The following is a 10000-nucleotide window of genomic DNA, read 5'->3' on the forward strand; positions in this document are numbered from 1 at the left end:
AATCTCTCCCCTTTCCTCTCTCTCCCTCTCCACTGATCGACACACTCATCGCACCGGCCTTCCGTCGGTTGATTGATTGGAAGTGGATCCGCGGAGCAGTTACTCAGCGTCAACGTCCCAAGCTCAGGACCAACGCTCTCTCTCTCTCTCTCTCTCTCTCTCTCTCTCTCTCTCTCTCTCTCTCTCTCCTTCTCTTTTCTGATTTACTTTTATTGCTGCACCAAATACACCCGCTCCGTCCAGTGGTACACATGATTGCCAAACTTTTCTTTCCGCACTTTTCTGCCTCCCCTGGCATGCCGTTCCCATTCTGGTGCGCCAGTTTTATGACCGTCGGTGGTGGCCGTAATTACAAGGAGCAGCCAAGCTTTGCGGAGCCAAGCTTTGTGCAGAGTTCGATGAAGAAAGAAAAGAAGATCGGAAAATCGGTTTTTTTCTTTTCCCCGTCCCCGTTTTCACCAGACGATGACGATGATGGCGAACGAATGGGAGGAATGTGATGAAGCATATCCGATTCCACCCGCCCCCCCGCCCCCCCCCCCCCCCCAAAGGAAAACGGTTTGCTCGTTCGACCGTCGTCTGGATTGGGGAAAGAGCTTCGAGTCTTGCAATTACTGGCCGCCAGTTGCTTCCCACCGGCGGGGGGCCTGGCTCGGGCGAAACTAGTTGCCAAACGAGCCTCGCGACCATTTGCCACGAAAATCCGCCACCGCCATGCACCATGAAATGTACAAAGTTTGCCGTTTTATAAGCGCAATTATTCCCAACGCAAAATGTCTCCATTTCGCGTTCGTTTTGTCGGTGACGATGTTTGTCGAGACGGTGAGCTGAGTGCTCCAGGGTTGGTACAGGGTTCGTAGTCTTTTTGCCTTTCCGTTCCGGTGCCGGAATGGTTCGTCGGAGACAATTGCTGCACTTTGCAGGAATAACGTAGTAAGGGAGGAAGTGATCGAGAGACGCAGGTGCCACGGAATGCCATGAAATCCTGGGCCCCCTCTACACGGGGATCGTAGAGCATTCGCAAAAGTTGAGAAAGGAACGCAAAACAACAAACAAAAACCATGGACACAAAGCCGAAAGCGAAATGGAGCGTTGCGGGGATGCTTTTCCCGCGCCAGACGAAAGGGAAGCAATGAGCACATAAAACCTGCCTCTAACTGTCGTGATAAAAACGAACGAACCAACCGTTTTCGGTGAACTCGGTGCGCCGGCTCGACAGCATAATAACATTCCACGCATCGCAATCGCGCGCCCCTGGATCTGGGTTGAGAGTTGGGTTGGTGATGGTGACGTGCGGTACCGGTGGACTGATTCACTTATGGAGCATTACTGTCTCGCCTTTAATGTTCGCCTTGACCCTCCCGCCGTCCTGGCCAGTCGGCAACACTCTGGTTGGCTGGTAAACATGGTTGCGCTCCATTCGTTTCTCCCGCTCGGAAGGAATGTTCACGGAGTAATATAAACATCCAACATCATTTCGCATTTAAGAGAAAGGGATGATGATGGTACAATGGTGATCCGCCGGTAATTCATTTGGCTGACAGATGGTCCGGTCTATTTGGGGTTTTATCATACACATACGGAATATTAGCGTGTTCTGTGTCGCCATCTTGTCAGTATTTTTTTCTCTTTTTACAGTAAAAGACGAATACTAAGTATCAGATCATCCTACACTCATTAGAAGACCATTGACAGATGACTGCTTCATCTGTCATTAGTGTCATCTGTCAATAGGACACGTTTGTCGCAAATACACTACGTTTGTGGGTATTTTTAGATCTTTTCTATTTCGCTTGAAGCAAAAGGGGTTTCTGTAATGGTTACTCGGGGATGTTTGGTCGAATTGGATTGTTTACCATAAACAAGCGGTATTTTTGAGAAACCTTGAGGCCATTCTAGGACAAGGGTTTCAAATGTGAAAGTAATCTTTGCAACAATAACAGCTTAGAATTAGATTGAGAGCGCTGCAGCCGTGATGGCAGCAATCGGTTAGCAATTGTAACCTTAGACTAGAAGTCTTAAACTCATATTAGCGTGCGGGCCGTAGTTTAAAGTATCTAAAAGTAAAGGCAGTTCCAAACTGGTCGCCGCACCGGGAACACGAAATGATGCAGCACCGATGCCGAAACCCGTTGATGGAGGCGCCAGGTAGCTGCTAGAATTGCATACTTTCAGGGGTTTGTAATCGAAACTTGGTCAAAAACCGATATCTGATCTCGTTTGCAATAGAAATTTAAATGAGTAAATAACTCAGGGATCTTTAACTCGATTATGTGGTAAATGTTAAAGTGTTTAGAAAATGTTTCTTCATTCCATTTTTCGGACACTATTGTCATTGCAGATATATTATCAATCCTTCATTCCAACATATGAATAAAAGGAAATTCTATAGAACACACAAAACAATTTGGCGGGACGCTAGTTTGACACTTCTGCCATAGAGTGCAGCTGCTAGTAAAGGATAGTAACTTACATTAGTGATATAATGAAACATTTATTTTTGCTTTAGAACATCATTTGGCGTCTTGTAATGTATATTTCGATCCTTGCATTGATACACGATAGTATCTTTAATTTTAACTGTCAAAAGTATACCATTTTTTATCAATTATTCCCATTAAACAGCCTCTACATTGACACGTATTAATACAATAATAATAATATAATATAATTTACTTGATATGCTGTATGAACAAAGTGATCGCCGACAGGGATTTAAGCAGCGGAATTCATCCGATCTTCGATCGATCGTTGTGAAATATATTTCTTTCATTTAAACTGCAAGCAACTTTTATGAGATTTACTTAGACAGTGTTAGATGTGGAATTAAACTGGCCCTAGTTAGCTCACCCAACAAAAAAAAATCAACTGGCAATTACAAAAGGGAGCAGTGAAATCCTTAGAATCTGTATCTTCCCGAGAAAATTCCCAACCACTTATGAGATTCCTCTTTCCCCAATGACCGTTAAGAAGCAGTAGAGCATTGCGTTGTTCTGTTGAGTGCATTACTTGAGTATCGCCCTGCTAAAGCTTGAGTATTAGTTGCTCTGCTCTGGATGCTTAAAGCATGTACTTCATTCAAATCAATTCGATTGCTCGTTATTTTCCCCATTTTTTCCAATTAAATCAAAACGATGTTTTGCTGCTCCCCGAGAAGCTGCTCAAGCTACCACTTGAGTCAACGTGAGGGGTAATGCACTAGCAACGGCACAACAACAACTTCAACTGAACGAAAGGTGGAATGCCTTAAGGATCGCAACCTCCACCTTCTCCCCGAACGTAAAGCACCGATTTCAACGAATCCAAACCCCAGTTCCCAAGCATCCACAGACCTACCCTTAGCCTAACGACCGTGTGCTCTGTGTTTACGAAGTCCTTCATTCGATTCCAAATCACCCACGTCGTCAGGGCCGTGTCGTCGGGTACGGTAGGCTGTTTATTTTCGAGTCCAAAATCCCCAGGTATCCCGCCTCATGCTAGCCCTCGCCCCCCCGTGCCGTGTTGGAATCGTAATCCTCAGCCCTTCGCCCACCTGATGGGCGTTGGAGCATTGGCATCGAGATTCGAATCGAAATTACAGAGAAAGAGCGACCGAAAGAAAGAGAGAGAGAGGATGGTCCCGCTAGGTAGATAGTTTGTGATGCGATGCGTGCTGGCATGCGTTCGTCGGGCCGTGCTTCATCACGCACCGCACGTCTCAACCGTAAATGGGCGAGTGAGAGTGCGAGTACGTGAGTGGCAACGCCAAAAATAGCAACCACCGACCACCAGCCTGCGGAGGTGGCCTGTACCCACCACATCGCCTTGCAAACATCAGCCGGAACGGAACCTGACGCTTGATCAATCACTGCCTGGCCTGTCCAGGGCTTCTGCTGCTGCTCCTCAGCAACAACAAAAACGAATGAAAACTCCCCAGCAATAGCAATTGTCGGGGGGGGGGAGAGTGTGTGATGCCTCCGGACAGAGGAGGAAGAAAAAGTTTTTCCATCGACAAATCGGCTCATCGATTACGCACGCAGCCTGCTTTGTGAACGGTTGGTGGAGGTTCATCTTCCTCACCACCACTCGAGATCATCTCTCTCTCTCTCTCTCTCTCTCTCTCTCTCTCTACAAGAAGTTACGGGGAAGAAAAACAAAGTCATAAATTTTTATCGTCATAAATAATAATGTATCACATTCCACGGTATATCACCGTCGTCGATACCACACCGCACGCCACATGTGGGTCTGTGCATCCGTTGCGTACCTTTGTGGCCCTTGCAGTGACGAACGCCAAGACACACCATACCAATGAGGACGACGGCGACGACGACGACGACGACGAAAAACAGAATCCCGACCCAAGATTGGAAAATGCCAAAACAGCCTGGCAGCTGTTGCCTGGCATCCTCATCCTCACCGTTCGTTCCCGGAACTCGTTGAAACAAAAACGGTGAAACAATCCACGACCAGACTCCACGCATCGACGCATCCGACATCGCAGCTGACACATACACATGCGGTGCCCCTCCCCCCTTGTGGTGTTGAGCTGAGTTTAGTTTTTGGGACAGAGACGACGAGGGAAAGACGAGAGGCTAGAAGGCTCCCTTTTTTACCAGGTGACATTTTAGGCCGACACTGGCACCCTTGCACCTCCCTAGGGGGGAGGATGATTTTTTCTTTTTTGTTGATTTTGTCTGTTTGAGTGTCTGTGACCGTGACTGACGGATTCCGACGAATTCCGGGGCCCCTAAACTGCTCCTTTGGCATCCCGAACCGGTGGAATTCTCTCTCTCTCTCGCTCGTTCTCGCCCCCTGTTTTTGTGTCATTGATGCTGGGTGACAGGTGACGTCATCCCTTTTTGTTCCCTTACAACCGAGATCCGTGATTCTCAGTCCCGGTTTTTGGTGCAGGAACACAACGTGTGTATGTGTCTGTTACTGTTTAATGAAACATCAGGACAACCACTGGCGGGGGGGGGGGGGGCCATCCCGGTGTCTCGCACGGTACGGTGTTACGACCGTAACGGGATGCAAATTGTTTTGATTGACGGATTGGGCGAAGGGTGGAAGGGCGGTTGTCGGTTGGAACTGGCACAAAGGGCGTGGTTCGCCCCAAGCCGCGGATAAACATGTCGCGATCGCGCGAGCGCGCGTTGGAATGTGTCAAGAACAATCTGCACCAAAAAGGTTGCTGGGCATGCAAAACGTCGAGCAGTTTGATTGATGGATACGCATGGACAGATCCACTTCACTGCGACGTTCGGTGACTCATGGCCGATGCCATGGCTTTTACCCACTCCCTAACAGTAGAAAGAAGCTGTTAAAGCAAGTGGAATGAAGTGAACGGAGCGAGCGAATACTCCGGAGCTAAGTAACTTCTGCTGACACCAGCGCAAAACAGAACAGTTGTTTCCGATTTCCGGTCCAGAGAACTAACACAGAGAGTGAAGTTTGAGGCAAAACATTGGCAAAAGTAAAAGTGGACCGCTTGCGGAAAACTTTCTTCCTTCAGGAGCAATATTCCGAGTTCGATCGCTTGATGAAGAGCTAAAGTGCTTGGCGAAGCCAATTACTCCGTTATCTAGTACGCCCTGCGAATAGAACGTCGAGCGGTTAAGTAGGCCATACTTAACCATCCGAATCCCGATTGCTACTCGATTCCGTGACACTACTCGGCTGTCTGATTAATGGTGCAGTGCTGCAATGATGCCTGAGTCAGCTGTAGGCTTGGGTGGCCACTATCCTTGTTAGGCCCAGAACTGATGGCCAACTGATAGTGGGAATGTTTTATGAATCGTGCGCTCTCTCTCGCTTTCCCGGGACGAGTGCCTACTAGCGTGGCAATCCGAACGGATCCATTAAATAGGGCCAGGAAAAACATCAAAAAGGATGGATAGGTAGTGAGTGGAATTAAGGAAGATATTTAGCGCGCACACAAAAAAAAACGATTTACCACTTGAAAAGGATTTCCGTTTTACTCTTCGTTTTAGAAAGAGAGAGGGAGAGAGCGCGGGAGTGAAGTGCTTCACAAATCGTGTTCCGAGGAAGTGCCCAAAGGAGCGCTCCCCTAAAATGCAATTTCCCGAAATGGATCGATGGTAAAACCCGTTTTGCGAAAGCGCACAAGCAAAACAGGAGGGTGGAAAAAGCGGAAGGATTTCACCATTAGTGCTGCAGCTAAATGAACGTTTCCATCATTAGCGTGCTCTGTTTGATGTTCGGCACGACAGCAGGAGATCATCGTTTGAATGGTGAAATGATATTTTCCTATTCCTCGAGTGACTTCCGCCCTGTGAGTGAAGCCCAGTTGAAACTCCCATCGTCGACGTGGCAATGCACAACGCACATGACGACAGGTAGAGCGCAACAGTGACTAGGAGAGAGAGAGAGATGGAGAGAGAGGGAGGAACCTGACCTAAATCCTGGTGCGTTGCGGTCAATCAACCTGGCACCACGTATGCACCGCGAGACACGAGGAAGGACGAGCCAGCGAAAAAAAGAAACACAACGACCAGTGGCCACGCGTGATGATGGATTCCAACAGAAGTCACCATAAGCTATTTTATGGCGATGCGTTACTGTCACGGTAGTTGAGGTAGCTCCTGTACAGTTCGCAAGCTGGCACCACTTGTGCACCGTGTGCGGACACGGTCGGTATCAATGGTTTTACCAGCGATCAGCAACTGATCACTGGCTTGATGATCCGCTTGATCGTCGCACTCTCGGTCAACATGTTGCAGGAACCATTCACCGACCGACCGACCGACCGGCCGGCCGGCCGAGTCAATAGAGCGGGACTCTCGGCTCTGGCAAACACTATTAATAGCCCCGGATCATCCGTCGGAACGAGTGCGATGTCCGGTGTGTGCCTCTCTCTCGCGCGCGCGCTTGCAAAGAGACCGATCGTTGGCAGCGTATCCGCTGCGGGGTCCTATTTTTAGCCGGAACACTCTCTGTTCGTCATCGGCGCGCGAACGCACCCGTGTGTGTTTGTAATGGCAACGTGGACGAAATTCCCCCCCCCCCCCCCCAAAAAAAAAAACCAGACAACGACGAAGATGCGAAGTGACGCACTACGGTACGGCGCATCCACTAACCGAGGAGTGCACTAGGGCTCCGGTGTTGTCCTAGGTATGGCACACACACTGGTAGTGGTGTGCACGGTTTGGAGCTGGTGAGAATGATCCCGGAATCGCACCAACACAGTGCCCCACAGTGGCCCCCTCAGTGATCGCAACCTAGCACGGTTCTCAGCCCTGATCGGGGCTCAGTAGTCAAAGTGCGATCACCGCCGTCGGTGACCGGGTTTCTATCGGGCAGCAGGGTAGAAGATCAGGAAGCAAGATCACTCGTTTGCAGTTGCCAATCATTAACTGCACGATCCTCTTTTCGACCAAAAACCTTCACGAATTCACGAAACAACCGAACCGTGTCTACAGCTCTGTGGTGTCCAGTGGCCTGTGAAACCTCAAGAGTGGCTGTTGCTCAGTGAGAGAGAGAGAGAGAGAGAGAGAGAGTGAGTGAGAGCTACTGCATTTTTGTGACCCCGTGCTCAGGCTCAGGAACGGAACCTGTGTGACGTCAGCGGAAACCTAAAAGTACGTCAAATGGTACAGTGTGACCCACTGCCCTTCTTACAGTAGTGAGTGCTTGTGCTTGTGCTTGTGTGTGCAGACAACATTAAGAACAAGTTCCGAAAGATCCGCTTTACCAGGCAACGGCCGTTTACACAGCTAATGCAGTTCTTCTGGAGCGTGTTCTAGAGATCTTTTGTTCTTGACGCACCGTTTGCTTACAAATCTTGCTGCCTCTTGGCTTTCTTTTATGCTCTGCTCTTCTCTGCTGAGTGGCTGTGTGGGTTCCGCTACAGTTAGCTGATTTAACCGCTCGCTTCCTGCTACGACTAATGTCAGCCTCGACCGAGGCTGTAGTTGCCGTGCGCAGGTAGAACCTCTCTAGCAAGCAGTCAAGCAGCCTGCCTTAGTTATAAGGAAGGAACAACAACAACGAAAACCGAACGACCGAAACGAGGGACGAGCGACGAAACGAAAGCTGCCCGAGGACCGTCCGCACGATTGTCGCTTTTCACACAGCACAGAACAGGTACAGGGTACCCCACACTCCCATTCCTCTCTCCATCGTCACTCACCACAGTTCCTGTACCCTTTTCTGTGGGGCGCTTCACTAGCAATGGCGTCGCGGGGTACCGGAGCCACCGTGGTTAAAACAACGAACCCTGGAGCACGCTCAATGATGATGGTGCTTTCCGTGTGGGTTTCCTTTGAAGCTGCCAGTTGTGGTGGCGATGCCAGGGCACCAGCGTGGAGTTTACGCGGTAATGAAGTGTCCCATTGACCATAAGGAGTCATTTCCGCTTCTCGTTCGTGTGATGTTTTCTCGAGGAAAAGGACAGGAAGGAGTGGGAAGGAAGGTGGCTCTTGGGATACTCTCTGGTCTGAAGAGTCGCAAGATCTGGTGCTACATTATTGATAGAGTCGTTCACTAATGGTTTGGTTCGCCGGCGCGTATTAATAGTTTCCTGGCACACGGGCACACTGGTTGGTGCACGGATCCCGTGCCGTGCACTAACGAAATCAACGAATGCAAGCAGTCCTCTAGCTCTGAAGATGATACTCAGAGATGCATCGTACATCAGTGGATTGGTTACAACTCTCTCTCGTTCCATCCATCCATTTCTCGTCGTCGCTCGGCATTCAAAGAGTTTACAAGAGTCTTGGGAAGAATTACAAGAGCAACCATTTTCTAAAAGAAAATGACTTTCCTCTTACTGCGAAGCCTACAACAGCAACACTCTACGATACGATCAGCCCTTGGATCACGGCGCCGGTGTTCAATTTCATTCATTTTTCTCACATCCAGGCACGTGATGCCAAGTGCTTTGCTTCCGCAGCTTCTGGTTACCAACCAACCTTCCTCTCGATGACTGAATGCCATCTTGTAACATTCTCTTCGATGAACTTGAATAGACGGAAAAGACGGAACAAACGAACCGAGGCAACGGAAGCGAGCAAAACGTTCCTGGCTCCCGGCGTACCTTGAACTCGTTTCGAGCGCAATCGCTTTTCGCTCCTGAAATAACGAACCGTGCACGTGTGCCAGTGTACCATAGAAGGTGGGCCATAGAAGTGGCAACGTAAAAAATAAAACGTAAAAGCAATATCTGCACCCGAAACGGAAATAGTCAAGCCGGCTAGCGTACTAGCGCGACACACGCCACGTTCCCGTGTGCGAGTTGTTGTCACTTTTGGAAGAGTCACAGCACGAAAAACCTCGATCTCAATTTCCATCCACCACACCACGCGTGACAACCCGCGGCGTGACGCACTTTCGGTCACCTCAGTAGTATTCGAATAACATAAACTCCTCGCCCCAAAGTGCCAAATCGAAGGTCACCGGCCGCATGTACGCACGCAGCTGCCACTCAGTGGGAAGATCACGAGCGATCGAAATTATTTGAATTTATTGTTAAATGACTTCCGCTGCAACCCCTTTCCACCCCTTTCCGGGTGAGTGGGAGGGGTGTGGAGATGGTTCACGAACATTTCTTATTTATAGCCAGAGTGGAAGCCAGATGCGCGCATACGTCAAGTCAATTTGGACGACTGGTGAACTGGTGAACTGGCATCCTCCCGAATGGTGGGATCTACAATTCAATAACAGAAAGCTGCATTTTTCAGCGATGCAGACGGTGCGCTTGCGGGATGCATTTGTCTTTGCTCGGCTCCGTACAAGCAAAAGATGTCTGACTGGAGATTGCAATCGCACTCGCTGGTTGGCAAAGCGGATACATTCGCGATTGCTTGCGAGGGTGCACCAGTCAGTCTGGCAGTCAGTCTCGCTCGCATCTAATCATACAAGCAGCAAGTGAACCGAAACATTTGTTTCCCGACAGAGCACCGAGATGCTGGGAAGGATCATCTGGCTGCCCGGTCGCTATCTCCGCGCGTAGAAACCACATCAGCTGGCGCGCAGCACAGCGGCCACATTTGCGATGATG

The 10000-nt window shown here is 49.4% G+C and overlaps 1 protein-coding gene across 3 annotated transcripts in view; it reads left to right on the forward strand.

The window, feature by feature from the left end:
• Window positions 1–10000, forward strand: part of LOC126574047 (RING finger protein nhl-1) — a 52023-nt gene that overhangs the window by 9858 nt on the left and 32165 nt on the right. The window contains exon 1 of one of the 3 annotated variants that reach the window (XM_050233981.1): window positions 7254–7580. The exons of 1 other annotated variant lie outside the window; for it this stretch is intronic. The gene's annotated coding sequence lies outside the window, so the exon portion shown is untranslated. Of the gene's footprint in view, window positions 1–7253; window positions 7581–7834; window positions 8086–10000 lie in introns of those variants that run through there. One more of the 3 variants, XM_050233982.1, reaches the window with a different exon arrangement.

The sequence above is a fragment of the Anopheles aquasalis genome, chromosome 3 (genome assembly GCF_943734665.1).
Source record: "Anopheles aquasalis chromosome 3, idAnoAquaMG_Q_19, whole genome shotgun sequence".
Classification (NCBI taxonomy): Eukaryota; Metazoa; Arthropoda; class Insecta; order Diptera; family Culicidae; genus Anopheles; species Anopheles aquasalis.